Source organism: Pelophylax lessonae (assembly GCF_965119305.1).
Source record: "Pelophylax lessonae genome assembly, chromosome: 4".
Classification (NCBI taxonomy): Eukaryota; Metazoa; Chordata; class Amphibia; order Anura; family Ranidae; genus Pelophylax; species Pelophylax lessonae.
This window is the reverse complement of record NC_138771.1, coordinates 83,062,403-83,080,992: the sequence shown is the minus strand read 5'-3', so window position 1 is coordinate 83,080,992 and position 18,590 is coordinate 83,062,403.

Below are 18,590 nucleotides of genomic sequence, written 5' to 3'. Positions count from 1 at the left end.
ACATACACTATATTGTCAAAAGTATTGGGACACCTGCCTTTACAGGCGCATACATTTTAATGGCATCCCAGTCTTAGCCTGTATGGTTCAATATTGAGATGGCCCACCTTTTGCAGCTATAACAGCTTCAACTCTTCTGGGAAGGCTGTCCACAAGGTTTAGGAATGTTTGATCATTCTTCTAGAAGCACATTTGTGAGGTCAGGAACTGATGTTGGACGAGAAGGCCTGGCTCGCAGTCTCAGGCTTTAATTCACCTAACAGAACACCTTTGGGATGAATTAGAGCAGAGACTGTTAGCCAGGCCTTCTAATCCAAGATCAGTGCCTGACCTCACAAATGCGCTACTTTGTGGAAAGTCTTCCCAGAAGAGTTGAAGCTGTTATAGCTGCAAAGGGTGGGCCAACTCAATATTGAACCCTACAGACTAAGACTGGGATGCCATTAAAGTTAATGTGTGTGTAAAGGCAGGCGTCCTGATACTTTTGGCTATATAGTTTATGTCTTAAAGCAGGGATGTCAAACTAAATTTCTTTGCGGGCCGCATCATCATTATGATTGCCCTCAAAGGGCTGGTTTACTCTGTAAGACTATATGTCCAGAGCACCCCATCCCCTCCTACATCAGATGTCAAAAGACCCCCCACCATCAGATGTCAAAAGCTCCCCACCCTCCCTTACATCATAGTACACCCCCCTTACTTTGCACAGCTGCTGTGAAGCAGAAAGTGCAGGGTCTAGACGAGGACCAAAGGAGGGCTAGCACTCTCCTGCAGCTGCAGGAGGGGTGCGGGGGCCACATCAAATGGTCTGGAGGGCCTGATTCAGCCCACGGGCCTTGTGTTTGCCACATATGTCTTAAAGGGTCAGTCCTCTCAAAGCTGTGCTCTAATTTTTAGGTAGAAATCTGCAGGAATTTGGTGGAGAGGAAGGATGAGCATGGGTTTAGTCTGAACTTTTTGGTAAGAAGCTGCCACTTCCACCCAAACAACTGGGCATTCCCCATCCTGCAGCTGCATGTATACAAAGGGCAGGGATACTCATGACATCATTGACCTCATATGGCCAATAAATTACAGCGTATCTGTCAGTGGTTGAACCGGCATTATGCACCCTGCAGCTGCATGTACACAAAGAGGTGGAGATGCTTGTGACATCATTGACCTAAAATTGACCTAGAATGGCCACTGAGCAGGAAAAACCCTTGCCACAGTTGATTGGGTGGCAGGAGTGGCAGCTTCCTTCTGTGTTCAGTCTGAACCAAAACCATTCTCATCCCTAGTGGCGAGATTATGCCATTACAGAGCACTTACAATCACTTACAGTCATAAGTACCCAGTGGTCAATGAGTCACAACTGCCATACATACATGCTTCTGTAGCGTACAATCTTTGCTGTGGTTTTCAGTCTAATTCTTCTTTCACATGGGTCATATCAGTGTGAGGGCCATTTTTACCGGCACTGGGACGTACGGGTTTTCCATGCATTCCCCGTGCAGGCAATCCAATCGATGTCTATTGGGACGCAGGTGGCTGTACACACACAGTTGCTGCTCCCAACCTGACATCTGTGCAGGTATATGTCCCTGATGCAGGCAGTATGCATTTGGAGCTGTGCATTCCGCATTCCGCACCCGCATGAATATCAAATTGGGAGCAACGACTGTGTCCGTGCAGCCGCTGCATCCCAGCAGACATGAATGGGACTCCCTGCATGGAGTTGCATGAAACACCTGGGAATCCCTGTGCAGGGATGTACGGCCCTCACAGGGGCTAGTCATTGATAAATCCCGTGTGAATGAGGCCTTCCACTGACATATTAATCACACTGTCAGGGGCCGTTGGCAGGGGGGGGGAGGGACCACCAGTCCTCCTGTAGGGGGCCAGGCACACAGGGGGGCCCCAACAGCACAGGGAATTGGTGTGGTCAGGTGGAAGGGCAATTACAGAAGGAAGCCCTTTGCGACTCTCTGCAGCAGCTGAAAGCCAGTTTCTCCCCCTCATGCCAGCTTTCAGCTGCTGCAGGGAGAGACACAGAACCAGTGTATGGTTCCTGTATTTGCTTCGCCAACACCGATCCCTCTCCCTGTTCTGCCTGCTTCTGATCCACCCCCCCCCCCCCCTCCCCGCGTGCCCCCTTTAACACTGTGCCTCCTCGCAGCACTGCAGGCTTCCTTGTCCTGTAAAAAAATAACAAATTGTATAAAAAAAAATATTATTAAAGATTGTAATAAATAATTTAAAAATATGTAAAATTAAATATTGTAATAATATTTATTATTCAAAAAATAAAATTTACATTTTTTTAAAAAAAATTAAAAAACAATAGAAAAAGGGCTCTGTTATGTTTGTGTCCGCTAATAATGATTTAAGAGTATTTTTAGTGAAAATATTGTTTTGATAAGTTTCAGGGGGGGAGGGGTTGGGCCCTGCCATGTAGGCTGTACGGGGCCCCGTGATTTCTGCACACTGTAACTGTAAAATACAGACTCTCTATGGTGGCGTAAGATGTAAATTCCTATTCTTAAGGGCTGTAGGTGGACATTTAGTACACCGCACATTACAGACCGCTTTGCGCACTGGAAAATGCTGTTTCACCTCTATATCTCTTGCTAATTAAAATCTTGAAACCCTGCGAGGGGGACATTTTGTCCTGTGCACTAGATGGCTTCTCTTAATGCCTTAATACAGCTCATGCAGTGTAGATGAGGGCACTTGTGCTAATCTTTGATGCAGATGCTGATACACGTTAGGGAACCAAACAAAAATATCTTTTAAATTCACACCTGGGAAAAGAAAGCTCAGCGTTTCTGCCTTCCCTAAGGCTGCCAGCAGGAACGGTGACAACCCCCAGCTGACAGCAATCATCTAGGCCCAGGGTGGTGGAAGAAATGTGGATTTCTTGAACCGCAGTACTTATGTAACATAAGATATTCTCTGACACAGAGAAAAGTGAGATTCTGGAGAAAATTGGACTTGTAACAGGAAAATGTACAGAAAGAGATTTGCTATCGGCATTATGCACAAGGCTTGATAAGATGAAAACGGAGTTTGCTATGGAATATGCACTCTATAAATAACATCATTTATCAGTTTATCAGCAATGGTAAAAAAAAAAAAAACATAATAAGAATAATATACAATGCAATAATATTCATGCAAAGTCCATTTAAGATACACTATATTACCAAAAGTATTGGGACATCTGCCTTTACATGCACATGAAATGTAATGGCATCCCAGTCTTCAGCCTGGATGTCTCACCACTTCCTCAAACTGAATCTATCTAAAACTGAGCTCATAATATTTCCTCCTCCATGTGCCCCTTCCCCGGAATTCTCTGTCAAGATCAATGGAACAACTATCAGTCCTTCCACACACGCCAGGGTGCTAGGGGTAACCCTGGACTCTGCACTGTCCTTTCAGGCTCACATCCAATCCCTGTCCAAATCATGGCGCCTTAACCTCCGCAACATCGCTAGAATACGTCCCTTTTTAACCAATGACACCACCAAGCTTGTAATTCACTCCCTGGTTATCTCTCGCCTCGACTACTGCAACTCCTTACTCATTGGATTACCCTTACATAGATTATCCCCCCTTCAATCCATAATGAATGCTGCTGCAAGACTTATCCACCTTACCAACCGTTCAGTGTACTCCAACCCTCTCTGCCAATCCCTTCACTTGCTTCCACTCACCCAACAAATAAAATTCAAAGTGCTAACAATAGTTTACAAAGCCATCCACAACTCTGCCCCCCAGCGACATCACTAACCTGATCTCAAAATATCAACCAAGCCGCTCTCTTCGGTCCTCCCAAGACCTCCTGCTCTCTAGCTCCCTTGTCACCTCTTCCCATGCTCGCCTCCAGGATTTCTCCAGAGCTTCTCCCATTCTTTGGAACTCTCTACCCCAATATGTCCGACTGTCCCCTAATCTATCCATCTTTAGACGATCCCTGAAAACTCTTCTCTTTAAAGAAGCCTACCCGGGCTACTAACTAATAACACTGGCTCCATCAGCTCATCCCCCACAGCTATTGCCTTTTGTATCAATTGACCCTCCCTTTTAGATTGTAAGCTCTAACGAGCAGGGCCCTCTGATTCCTTTTGTTCCAAATTGTATTGTAACTGTAATGTCTGCCTTCATTTTGTTAAGCGCTGCGCAAACTGTTGGCGCTATATAAATCCTGTATAATAATAATAATAGTCCGTAGGGTTCAGTATTGAGTTGGCCCACCCTTTGCAGCTATAACAGCTTCAACTCTTCTGGGAAGGCTGTCCACAATTTTTAGGAGTGTGTCTATGGGAATGTTTGACCATTCTTCCAGAAGTGCATTTGTGAGGTCAGGCACTGATGTGAATGAGAAGGTTTGGGTCCCAGTCTTTGCTCTAATTCATCCCAAAGGCGTTCTATCAGGTTGAGGTCAGGACTCTCTCCAGGCCAGTCAAGTTCCTTCACCCAAAACTTGCTCATCCATGTCTTTATGGACCTTTCTTTGTGCACTGGTGTACACAGCCAATACTTTTGGTACTATAGTGTAGATGTCAGAAGATGGAAACCCCTGCATCAATTTCAATGTGAAGTATAGATACACATGGCACCAGACTGATGAGACAAATCTCCTTACCAGAGGATGTAGACTCTCAAATTATAGAATTGTCTAGAACACTTTATTGTTGTTAAATAGCGGACTTCCGCCCAAGGATCTGCACCCAACATCAACCAGGAACCTTTGGATAGCTCCGGATCTCAAATAAGAAGCCATGCTCTTAATGGAAAACCATAGACATCTGCAGTAACTCCAAGTAACCAGCATTTTACTTGATATCTTCATCTGATACCTACAGCATTTACTTCACAAAGGAATTAATAAAAGTTACCATAGGTTCTTTAAAACAAGGGTCACTTATATTCAGTAAAATTCAAACTCACATGTACACAATCAAATATTGCATCACAAAATGGAATTCCAAGATGGCTGTAGCATCCAGCATCACGCGTCAAGGTCCAACTTACACATTTTATCATAATTTGACGTCATAAAAAAAAACATGTAGGTTGTTATTGTAAAACCCCTTATGAAAATGCCAGTTGTCTGGCTGTCTCTAGCTTCTAAGTTGCTGGTGTGGAAATACATGCAGAAAGCTGAAACAAAGTAGAACTATTAGGGCCAGTTCACATATAGTGCTGTGACCGGCATTTTTCTGCACTAGAAGAATGCCAGTCATTGCTAGGACACACAGAAAACAATGGTTTTCTATAAATGAGGGAGATTTCTTAAAACTGGAGAGTGCAAAATCTGATGCAGCTGTGCATAGTAACCAATCAGCTTCTAACCTCAGCTTGTTCAATTAAAGTGAAGCTCCACCAAAAAGGGGAAGCTCCGCTTGTTTGCACCCTCCCCCTTTACTGCCACATTTGGCACTTTTTGGGAGGGAGGTACCCGCTCCCACTTTGGGGTCAAATCTATGAGGATGTCCGGCCCCTCCTCTTTCCCCTCAAAGCCTTTTGGGACACACAAAGATCCCAGAAAACTGTGGGACCATTCACAAAGCGCAGCGTTTCCCGCACATGCACAGTAGGAAACCAGTTGTAAAGACAGAAGGCTTACCTGCCGGTTTCCCTTACTTAAGATGCCTGCACCCGAAGCCAATTGAAGAATGTCGGTGTCGACATCGCGGGATCCCTTGTGAGGCAAGTGTCCTTATATTTAAAGTTAGCAGCTACAGTATTTGTAGCTGATGACTTTTAATTTTTTTGGGAGAGACTGGAGCTCTTCTTTAGGTTTTGACAATAAGGGTTCTTTCACACAGGCATTGAAAATAGGCGGTCGAATCGTGTTTTTAACACTTCCGGAACACCTATCAATGCAACTCAAAATTGTTACAATAGGTAGAGGATGGAGGTGTTCACAATGCAGCGTTAGCATTGGTGCGAGGTGTTATTTTAGCAGCAGGTGTTGGCGCTTTGCAACTGCCTCCATTCTCTTCTATTGAAATGCACCACAACCGCACCTTAAATGCACTGTGAACGTACCTATGGTGGTTACCATGCATTTACGGTGCAGTTGCAAAGCTTCAAAAGTGAATATTGCCCATTTTAGCCTTGTAAAAAAAAAACAACACACAGAGCATTTGAGAAGTGTTGCCTGACGCAACATGAACACCTGGAAAACATATCCTAAATGCTCATTATATAAGTGCGTTAATGTGCTTTTAGGCTACCTGAAAATGTAAGGTGTGTGAAAGAGCCCTAAAACCTGGAAGCTGATTGGATTCTTTGCAGAGCTGCACCAGATTTTGTACTCCAGTTTTACTAAATCTCTCCCAATGTGTCCCATTCACACTGCAACACAGCCCAGAGCTGCACTACAGTGAGCTGCAATAAAATTCAGACACCCCCTTCTGAAAGGACTGAAGTCTGTAGTAAGTAGTATAATTGTCCTTTAAATATCCTCTACCCCCTTTAGTGTAGCTCACACATGTAAATGCTTACTTTCATCCCTATTTTGGAGTTCTCTAAAACCCAGCTGTGTCCTGTGCCCTCTGCATATGCAAGCGCTGGCCCCAATTAAGCCTGTGGATGGCTGGAGGCCACCATGAGTATGGACCATCCATAGTTGTTGGTGTTGGTGCAATGCAGTGCCGTTCATTCTTTATAGCACCTCGGAGCTCCTTGTAAATAGACATGCATTGCCACACACCAAGGTGACACACTACTGTGCGTTGTAGTGCACTGCACTACAGAAAAAAGTACATGCAGTATGGCAGCATAATGTGCCTTAAAGAGGTTGTAAACCCGTTTAAAATTTTTTTTTTTTTTTTACATCCTGCAAGAGAAAGACATAATGAGCTAGTATGCATCGCATACTAGCTCATTATGAAATACTTACCTTAGAACGAGCCCCCGCCGTGCCGCTCACTCACCTGTATGACGAGCGACATGTTCAGTCGCCCGTCTTCCGGGATCTCGGCATCCGGCCATCTGATTGGCCGGAGCCGCGGTGACGTCACTCCCGCGCACGCGCGCGGGAGCCGACGGTCACGGCACGGGGCTCTGAAGGAACGGCACGATCAGCCGTTCCTTCAGAGCGCATGCGCCAGTGACATCACTGGCTGCATTAAAGGTAAATATCTCCTAAACGGTACAAGTTTAGGAGATATTTACAGTACCTATAGGTAAGCCTTATCATAGGCTTACCTATAGGTACAACTTCCCGAGGAGGGTTTACTTCCTCTTTAAGCTGGGTTCACACATGTCCGGCTGCGGTGCGCAGTTCGGAAGCCGGTGCGTCTCTGTTCACTGGTTCAGGTGCGATTCTGGGGCGAAAATTTCCCTGAATTTGCACCTGAACCGGACCCAAAAATGCACAGGATCCTTTTCAAAACCACACCGCTGCTGCCCCGGACATGTGTGAACCGGCTCCATTGAAAGTTGGTCACATTCACATGTTATGCGAATAGGATGTGGTTGAAAACGCATACAATTCGCAAATATGTGAACCCAAGATTAGGCTCCATGCACACTGGCCTAAAAATCGCTGCTTCTATGGGAGTTTTGTGTTCTGCCTGTAGAAGCAGCTCAGTGTTATCCTATATGTCCATGCATATTAGGGCGATTACAGACATATTTTAGGTTCAACATTTAGAGGCAGGAAAAAAAATATTTTTGATTTGTGTTTCTGATTGGAGCTTTCTGAAAAAAAAATGCAAATCTCTCCTAAAATCGTCTAAACTATGTAAAGAAAATGCTCTATATGAGCATTTTTTTCTTCCAGGGAACAGACGTTTTTTTAAGCCCAGTGTGCATGGTGCCTAAATGTGTATGCGCTAACGCAGCTCAACAGTGTGAAGAGTGCCTAAAGGTAATAATAATCGAATCACAATCAAACTAATCAGTAGGTTAAAGAACACAAGTAAACACATTTTATCAGTAACTAAACATAAGTACCCAAGCCTGTAGCAGATTGCTAAATTCCTAATTAAACACTAGTTAAATTTTATCGCCCCTCAAACAACTATACTTGGTAGATAACTGGCCTGTTGGGGAAATATCTATTCATTTGTCTACAGTAAATAACTCATAGGCCACACATACTCATCCAGAAACTGTAGCTATCTGATTTTTCACAGGTGCAGGACAAAGCATTCCCACCTTTACCCCAACTTATCACATTTTTATCTACATTGCCATTGTCAATTGAAGAAACTGTAAAGAGATTTACTAATTAAAAGTAGCCATAGATGGGAAATGCTAACAAAAATGTTTAGAGAGAGAATGTTCTAAGAAAGTTTTTCAATTCTCTATTTATTAGTGGGGCAATTTACCATTCGTTTTCAACCACAGTGGCAAGAAAATTTGAAGGAGCAGGATAGAAAAGTTTTCTCAAATGAATGAGTTTCTAACAGAGTGCATTCATTCCAAAATCAAATGTTAAATGCAAAGAAAATCTTTTGAACAACATTCAAATGTTCACAGAATGCTCTGAGAATTTTCCTATGAATTTTCCTAAGGCTGGCCTTACATTAGTCATTTTTGTTTTTTCATTCAACCAGCAGGTTGAATATAAGAAAATTATTTGATTTCCCAATCCACACATTTGAGGTGGATAGGAGAATTCCTCTGCTGGGCTATTCAATAGCGACAGCAGGGAGAGTTTTCGGTTGTTAGAATACATTGATCAGCACTACCGGCTATAGCCAACACCACTGAAATATTTTTACAACAGGCTGGTTATATGTAAGTCAATCAGTAGATCAACTTGTGTACAACCAGCCTGCCTATACATGAAATGAAATTTGTCTGATGCCTGCTGAAGCGGCAGAATTTCGGTCTATGTATGGCTAGCTTAAAGTGTAGAAAATCTGTAATGTGACTTTACCCCCTTTCCATTTCCTCGGATCCCGCTGTATGAGTGTCCTGCGATCCCCTGCTGTCAGGGACCGGGACGCCGCTTCACCGGTTCGGGGATACTCCTGGCTTTCTCTCCTCTACTTGCAGTGCTGACAGGATAGGCTAGATGGATTCTGATTGCTCAACGCCATCTATGTGACGGTGCTGACCAATTAGAATGCCTCTTGTCCATACACCCTGAGAGGTACAGATAGGAAATTAGGTCGCAGGGACTTAAAATCCTCAGACCGGTGAAGCGATGTCCCGGTGCTTGAATACAGGGGTGAGCAGAACTCCGGTACAGAGGGATCGGGGGGATGGGGAGTAGGGATGATCGAACTTTTGAAAAGTTTGGTTCGGCCAGAACACCCGAACTTCCCGAAAGTTTGGTTCGGATTCCAGAACCCCATTGAAATTAATGGGACCTGAACTTCTGGAATCAAAAATTTTGAAGCCCTAAAACCCAATAAATGCCCCTAAAAAGTGCCTAGGGTTCTGGGTCATGCCCCAGGGACTATTAATCACACAAAAAAAAGTTATTAAAAATTGTCGTTTTTGATAGAGAGCCAATTATTGAAAAAATTATTGAAAAAAAAAATGAGATTTCTTTGGATTTAGTGTCTGGGGGTCTAAAAAGTGAACCTGTGAAGTTTCAGCTCTGTAGCATGTCCAGAACCAGAAAACAAAGATCATTTTTCTTAGAATTTCGGCCAAATTTCAAAATTTCGATCATCCCTAGAGGGGTGAACTTACACTTGAAGACTTTTCCTAAGAACTATGGCCACCTTAACGTTTTGACTTAGGGCTGGTTTACTCCAGATACGGTGGGACTGCATTGGGTGGCTATTCCAGTGCAGTCCCACCAGATGGACAGGGCAAAATGACTTGTCTCCTATGTGCCCAGTTCACACCACTGCACTGCGGTGGTGTGCGGGGCAGAATGCACTGGAAAAAAGTTCAGGATGCATTACTTTCTTTCAGCACATTGCAATGCAAGACAGTCCACTGCCTCACACCAGTCAGCCAACAATTGAACTTTATGAGATGTATGTGTGATCTCAGTTCAGTCTGTGCACTCATGTCAGCCGGATCACACTGCACACAGTTCAGCGGCTGGCGTGAACAAGCCCTTTGGGCTCATTTAGACATGCAAAGAAATGTAAGCACCGATTAACACACCTAATGTGTTAACGGAAGGTTTTTGACCCATTTGCGCCGAGTTAAAAAATGCTTGCCAGACACGCCCTTGTGTTGGTTTTTATTGTATGGATTTTTGTACTATCATCTCAGATAAGAATGCTTTTAAATGCATCTCAAACCTGCTGTAAACGCCATAAGGGAGTTTGTGACATGTTGGCAGTGTGTTTGCAGCATGTTTACATTGACACCAATGGAAAGTTTTTGGGAGCAGCAAAGCTTGAGAAATGACACATGTCAGATAAATTTTGACTTGACACAATGCAATGTGACGCTGACGTTATCATGTGAACAACACTGGGCACTGCATTGCACACAAATTTGACAGGTGTTTCTTGGAGTTTCAAAAACTCTGCTGAAACGCCTGCTTTTAAAGTCAGTGTAAACTTAGCTATCCACAGATACAAGATAGTTCTTACCAAGCTTGTGAACACATTATGGCAGTATGTACAAAAGCTCATTTCATAAACACTAATGGCATTTTATTGTTCACAAAAATGTGACATATACCATGATGCTGGATAACAGTGATTGCAGGAACAGTGAATGTCACAGGTGTCATTAACATCTGTGCACCTGTTTATCTGAGAGATCAATGGATTATCTTTCTAAGGTCGGCCATAGACGGTACAAATCTTGGCCTGTAAAGCAGGAGGAACCAGACAAAATTCGAACCATAATCACTGTCTTCTCCTGGAGGGGACGGCTTCCCCCACCCCCTGCCAGGAGCAGGCAATTTCTCAGTGGGAGGGATTTTCCTGTTAGCATTGTCCTTGGTTGCAGAATAGAAATTCTATGGCCTGGGTACACACGATACAAATTTCGGTTAGCTCCCAAGGAATCAGCTGAAATTCCATACATGGGTGGCCTGCCTCCCACCTGACATCCTTTGATTGCCAAAATTGAAGGAGCTGGGTGGAGAATTGGTGACCAAAGAGTGACTTCATCCAATCAGATGCAATGGAACTGTTCTGATAAGAGCTACTTGAGTCGCTCCGACTTATAAAAAGGTTCTTGCACTTCTTTTGATGCGACTTGGGCATGACTTGCATTGACTTCTATTAAAAATGTTGTGCCAAAGTTGCACTGGGATTTGGCTTCAAAGTCGCTCGACTAAAGGCCATTTCCCACCATTGTGGTCCTGCAGCAGAGCCTTAAAACACACAATAACATGTGTTATGCTTTCACTTACATTTGATTAAGGCAGCCCATTTGTTATTAATGTGCAGGTGTTTTCTAGCAAGCATTCCCATTCATGTCAATTGGGACAGACATTGTTCGCTCAAGGCTGTGCACGTTCAGGGCTGTCAACCGCTGTGTCCAAATGACATCAATATGACTGTCTGCATTGGGATGCATGGGACACCTGTGCATCTCCATGTGGACAAACATGGCCCTCACACAATGCATCACAGTATACTCATTACTGCAAAACTCAGGTTTGAATGGGCCCTAGGAAGAAATGTACATACAAAAAAAAAAACATAAGTAGGAAAACAGATGACATATTAAATGTCCATAAACAATTCAAAATTGCACTTTTGCTTAGATCACAAAAGATCACAAAAAAAGTATATCTAATCTCGATCTGTAAAACTTTAGTTTATTTTATTAAGGAAGTGAAAAATACAATGACAATGTACAAAGGGTAAACCCCTAGCTATCCATCAAACCTTGGTTTGCTGTAGTCAGGTCAGTTAGGAGATGATAGCTAAGATATGTTGAGTAGGGCTATTTTAAGTTCATCTGGTGGGACTGACTTAAAGTTGAGTCTGTAGGCTACGATATCTCAGATGAATTACTCCATTTTACACAGAGATATTCTGTGTAATACAGAGAAGAGTCTATGAGAGGTCTCTTAACCTCCCTGGCGGTATGATTCTTTTGGATTTTAGGTGCTGAAAGCGGTACCATTATTTTGCATGTAATTCTTGTGAATGAGCAGCCCAAACCAACTGCATACATTATATATATATATATTATATATATATAAATATATATGTATGTATACATATATTATGTATACATATATATATATATATATATATATATATATATATATATATATATATTTATTTATAATGTATACAGTTGGTTTGGGCTGCTCATTCACAAGAATTACGTATATATATATATATATATATATATACAGTGGGTACGGAAAGTATTCAGACCCCCTTAAATTTTTCACTCTTTGTTATATTGCAGCCATTTGCTAAAATCATTTAAGTTCATTCTTCTTCCTCATGAATGTACACATGGCACCCCATACTGACAGAAAAACACAGAATTGTTGACATTGTTGCAGATTTATTAAAAAAGAAAAAGTGAAATATCACATGGTCCTAAGTATTCAGACCCTTTGCTCAGTATTTAGTAGAAGCCCCCTTTTGATCTAATACAGCCAGGAGTCTTTTTGGGAAAGATGCAACAAGTCTTTCACACCTGGATTTGGGGATCCTCTCCAGTTCTGTCAGGTTGGATGGTAAACGTTGGTGGACAGCCATTTTTAGGTCTCTCCAGAGATGCTCAATTGGGTTTAAGTCAGGGCTCTGGCTGGGCCATTCAAGAAGAGTCACGGAGTTGTTGTGAAGCCACTCCTTCATTATTTTAGCTGTGTGCTTAGGGTCATTGTCTTGTTGGAAGGTAAACCTTCGGCCCAGTCTGAGGTCCAGAGCACTCTGGAGAAGGTTTTTGTCCAGAATATCCCTGTACTTGGCCGCATTCATCTTTCCCTCGATTGTAACCAGTCGTCCTGTCCCTGCAGCTGAAAAACACCCCCACAGCATGATGCTGCCACCACCATGCTTCACTGTTGGGACTGTATTGGACAGGTGATGAGCAGTGCCTGGTTTTCTCCACACATACCGCTTAGAATTAAGGCCAAAAAGTTCTATTTTGGTCTCATCAGACCAGAGAATCTTATTTCTCACCATCTTGGAGGCCTTCAAGTGTTTTTTAGCAAACTCCATGCGGGCTTTCATGTGTCTTACCCTGAGGAGAGACTTCCGTCGGGCCACTCTGCCATAAAGCCCCGACTGTTGGAGGGCTGCAGTGATGGTTGACTTTCTACAACTTTCTCCCATCTCCTGACTGCATCTCTGGAGCTCAGCCACAGTGATCTTTGGGTTCTTCTTTACCTCTCTCACCAAGGCTCTTCTCCCCCGATAGCTCAGTTTGGCCGGACGGCCAGCTCTAGGAAGGGTTCTGGTCGTCCCAAACGTCTTCCATTTGAGGATTATGGAGCTCACTGTGCTCTTAGGAACCTTAAGTGCAGCAGAAATCTTTTTGTAACCTTGGCCAGATCTGTGCCTTGCCACAATTCTGTCTCTGAGCTCTTCAGGCAGTTCCTTTGACCTCATGATTCTCATTTGCTCTGACATGCATTGTGATCTGGAAGGTCTTATATAGACAGGTGTGTGGCTTTCCTAATCAAGTCCAATCAGTATAATCAAACACAGCTGGACTCAAATGAAGGTGTAGAACCATCTCAAGGATGATCAGAAGAAAAGGAAAGCACCTGAGTTAAATATATGAGTGTCACAGCAAAGGGTCTGAATACTTAGGACCATGTGATATTTCAGTTTTTCTTTTTTAATAAATCTGCAACAATGTCAACAATTCTGTGTTTTTCTGTCAGTATGGGGTGCTATGTGTACATTCATGAGAAGGAAGAATGAACTTAAATGATTTTAGCAAATGGCTGCAATATAACAAAGAGTGAAAAATTTAAGGGGGTCTGAATACTTTCCGTACCCACTGTATATATATATATATATATATATATATATATATATATATATATATGTATATATATATATATATATATATATATATACATATATATATATATATGTATATATGTATACGTATATATATATATATATATATGTGTGTGTGTGTGTGTGTGTATGTGTATATATATATATATATATATATATATTTACATAAAAAGTACAGTAAAACTGCAGGAAAGGGCACTGGGGGGCAATGTAATGTGAATTTTTTTTATTTTGAATGGTATCAGTGTGTTTGGTGTGTTTTACATTTGAATTTGCCGCCGGTTCCACCCCCCTGGCGGACGTCACTTCGCCGGAGACGGAAGCCGGGGCTCGCAGACGATCGGGAGGAAGATCCGCCGCCGCATACCGCCCGCATACTTCGCTGGATCCCGGAGAAAAGGTAAGTAAAACCTCTACCAGGATCCAGCGATCTTCCTAGCGCTACCCCGAGTGTGGCTCGGGGTTACCGCTTTTGGCTCTAAAATCTAACCCCGAGTCACACTCGGGAATACCGCTAGGAAGGTTAAACAAGAAACATGGTAAAATAAATAAAATACCTATCTGCCATTTAAATGTATTTCATAGCTTGCAAGCGAAGGATCTGTCTCTCAGTTTTGCAGATGGTATACAAATATGTTCATCCAGCAGAAAGCTTACATCCCAGATCCAGCCAAAATGGTTATAGCTTGTCTACCTTTTAATATTGTATGTGCCCCTTTTTTTAGATTTTCCTTCACTTTTTGATGGGTGGTGATGGGTATCAGAACTTGGGCTATATTAAACAAGCAAAGGCCCTACAGTAAAGGGTTGGTTGGACAGATGCACTGCAATAAATCAGAAACAACTAATTCCATATGACTGTGCTCATACTACCAAATATCCTGTCTAGATGCAAGGAGCCCTAACTAGTTCACTGGCCAGTGAGGTGCCCAACATAAATTTTGGCAGTGAGCCAATGAGAGAGAGGGTGCTCTAAAAGGTCTAGGATGGTCCTATGTTGCACAATAAATGGCAAGGAAGGTGTAAGCAAAGCTGATGTCCAATAGACTTCTCACCACTCTGGTGTCCTGATAATAGTCTACCCAGGGGCAGTCACTGCCTCACTGTCCACTCCCCTGGACAGGTTGGTGAATGAATATAGATAGAATGCAACTAATGGGTGACATCAGGCAAAAAGCACCCACATCTATGGGCATCTCTCTCAAACCTGCTTGCGGGGAGGTGAAGCTTGGTGTGACAGTAGTAAACACTGAAAATATGCTAATTTAGGCACTGCCTATAGCAATACCAATGTGCAAATATGAACAGTGAAAATCAGTAAATTACATTAGAAACAGAAAATGAAAAGTAAAAACATAAAATATATATATATATATATATATATATATATATATATATATATATATATATATGTAGCACTACTCCCCTGGGAGCCGCTGATTATGGTTTCCAATGGGTTACCATTTGCAACAACATGACAGTTTGACATTTTCCCAAGTGTTTTAACTCACTAAGGAAGCAGTTCAATAGCTTTGGTTTTTGTGTTTTTTATTTGGAACTTGGATAGGAGAAGGGAATGAGTGGGATACTCCAACTTTATACAACTATGCACAATTGGCTGGGACGACTTGAAAATGCTGAGTAACGCTGAGTAACGCTAGTCATGGCTAGGCTGCTGCTTCACTTTGCCCTTTACTGTGAAGTATAAGTGAATGAGCTTCCTGAGGTAATCTGTACTGTACTGCTGAACAATTTCAGGGCCCTTCCTGGCACCCCCTTTGTTCCTAATCTTCAGGGCCAACTACACGGCACCCCCTTTACTGATACACTTCATGTGTGAGCTAGCTCCTTGATCCCCTGACTTCTCTGGAGTTGTCCCCTCTCTCAGGCAGACCCTTAGGTAAATCCTCTGGTACTCACGATACTGTTTTTCCCACAAGACTCTGCCAGCAGGTCCACTTGTCAGCACTCTGGATCCTTCTGCAGCTCAGCTCCACACCTGGTTCACTAGGCCGACTGCCTGAACCACCTTCCTCACACCTGCAGGAGGAGAGACAGCCATCCACCTCCTCCTGGGACTTTGCTCCCGCCAAAAGACGCCCTGTCACATGCTCCCTCCGGATTTATTGCCAATCCCAGGATGCATTGCAGCAGTGCCCACCCACTGAGACAGCCATAAACCCTGATGTGCTACTGGTTAGGTTTCCTCCACTGTCCAACAAGCTCCCTCATTGGAAACAGTGAGGACACTCCCCCAGACCCAGTAAATCACACATGGAAACATGTGACAGGCAAAACTAACAGATCTGGCTCAGTGAAACAAATTTAAAGTCATATCTATAGTTTCAATATATTTTACTGGACAGTTTTAAAAAGAGAATTATATGTAAATGTAAGCCCCCGTTCACACTAAGGCGACCTGTGAGGCGACCTGGTCGCCTCACAGGTCGCCGTAGGTCACCTCCCATAGGGAAGCGGCGGACCCGTTCTAATAGGAGCGACACAAGTCGCTCCGACTTAGAAAAAGGGTCCGGAGCTTCTTTGGGGCGACCAGAAGGCGACCGCCATAGACTTCAATGTGACCTTGGAGGTCGCGGTGCGAAGTAGCGTCGCCCCTATGTGAACGGGGGCTAACATGCACAGGTCTGTGCATTCCCAATTTTAGCAGCAAGATTCATATAAAGGACATGTATAAGATACAATACACAAGATTGTGGTTTGGGAATTTTTCAATAATTTATTCATGTGAGTCCAGACCAAGCTAACAATAATAGAAAAAGTAGGGTTTGTGGGAGAGGATAGCTTAATGGAGGTAGGAGAAAAGACAGGCTAGTGCTTAGGTTTATTCATTATAAGTGCAAATAGGATGGCACTTGGCTCTGTTAGAAGACTCCACGGTCATTTGTCACATTTCAGTGAACGAAGAAGCACAAGGATATGGACTAATTTAAAGAATTACATACAGTATATAAACAATATATATATATATATATATATATATATATATATATATACACATATATATATATATATATATATATATATATATATATGTAGCACCCTCCTAGGTAGGTGCTAGGAAAAAGCATCAAGTGGTTCCTTCTGCTTATCAGGATTAAAATGCTGTGCAGTAAAAAAAAGAGAGAAATCTTGGTTACAATGACACAATACTAAAAAGCTCTATAATACTGTAACAACAATATGCTGATTTTGTTTTACTTGCCAAGCCTTTGGTTTTGTTGATCACATTGTCAAGAATTGAGCATGAAAATAAAGCTGGCCATACAGGCATTGCAGCTGTTTGCAGTGTGAACGACTATTTGTCGAATGATAGCAACTTGTCCACAAACTGACAGAATATAATCATTTCCATGATCCAAAGTAATCGATCAATAACAACATATATCATTCTGGTTTACCTATATTGCAAGGACATATAACATACACATACTGTATACTCTTTGGTTGAAACAGTAAAAGTTTGCGCTTCTGATCCATCCACATTAGCTGGGCCTACTGTCGAAATTGACGGTAAAGTTGAGTCCACTAACTGCACGAACGATCTTTCTGATAATGACCAATTTAGGACTAAATTCTTTACGTGTATGGCCAGCAGGGGCAGACTGGCAGCTTTCAGCCCAGAGGGCAAGTACAAACCAGAGGCCCATAGTGCAGCGCCTTGCCCCCCCCTCCCACTCTTCCTTTTCCTGTCCTCCTCCTGACCCCCATTCCAGGCTGAAGCCCTGCTCCAGGTACTCTCTACTCACTGGTTAAATTCGGGTTCCCAACCTGGCCAGCAGGGGGTGGTTGGGGGTTCGGGGACCACTGGCTTGGGGCTGGCCAGGGAAGAAGAGTCTCCAGTGAGGCATGGAATCGGTCTCTGCTCAGACACAGTTTATATCATCCATGCTGGGGGAGAGGCCTGCGCTCTGTCCTTGTCTTCATCTGCACTCAGTATGTCAGTGGCAGAGATTTTTACTTCTCTTCACCAGGAATCCTTTTGGCATGTCTGTGGCAGAAACGGTGCAGCCTTTTTACAGGACAACAGAGCGGCCCAGGGGGCAATTGCCCCCCTGCCCCCTGGCCCAGTCCTCCCCTGATGGCCAGCTTTGCTCACCAAAAATGGATGGGATTCATTTATTTTTATCTTATTTAGTTGTTGCTGTGTGCTTGATTGCAGTCATTTTAAAAGACCACTGCAACGTGTCCTAAGGCAGCCCATAGATGATTTAATTTTCTTTATTTCTACTACGAGTGGAAGGAAAAAAAAAATTGCTCGATTCCATGATCAATATAGTGAGTGTTGAGGGGGGAATGCCTCCCGCTGCACTCTTGTGATCTGCTGGCCAGGTAGGGGAGCAGGGAGTCTTCCCAGCCAGCAGAACACAATAATGACTGCTGGCAGCCAGGTACAATCAACCTGCCTATACATGGATCAAATCTCAGCCGGTCCCTCCTGAACCGGATTTCGAGCCATGTATGGCAAGCTTAAGGCCTTGTGTTCCTATCTTCACTGCATCCTAGACATTCCTGTTTGCTCACTGATGTCCTCCCTAATTCTATAGGCCAGCTGTTTTAGCAATTTGGTTGGAAATCTTGGGGGGTCACCTAAAGCCAAACAGGGCAGTCATACCTTCATTCCATTTTTTCTAATCAATTTTTCATTTATTGAGTTTCATCAAAGCAACATGCTTAAAGTGACCCCACAGTCACCTT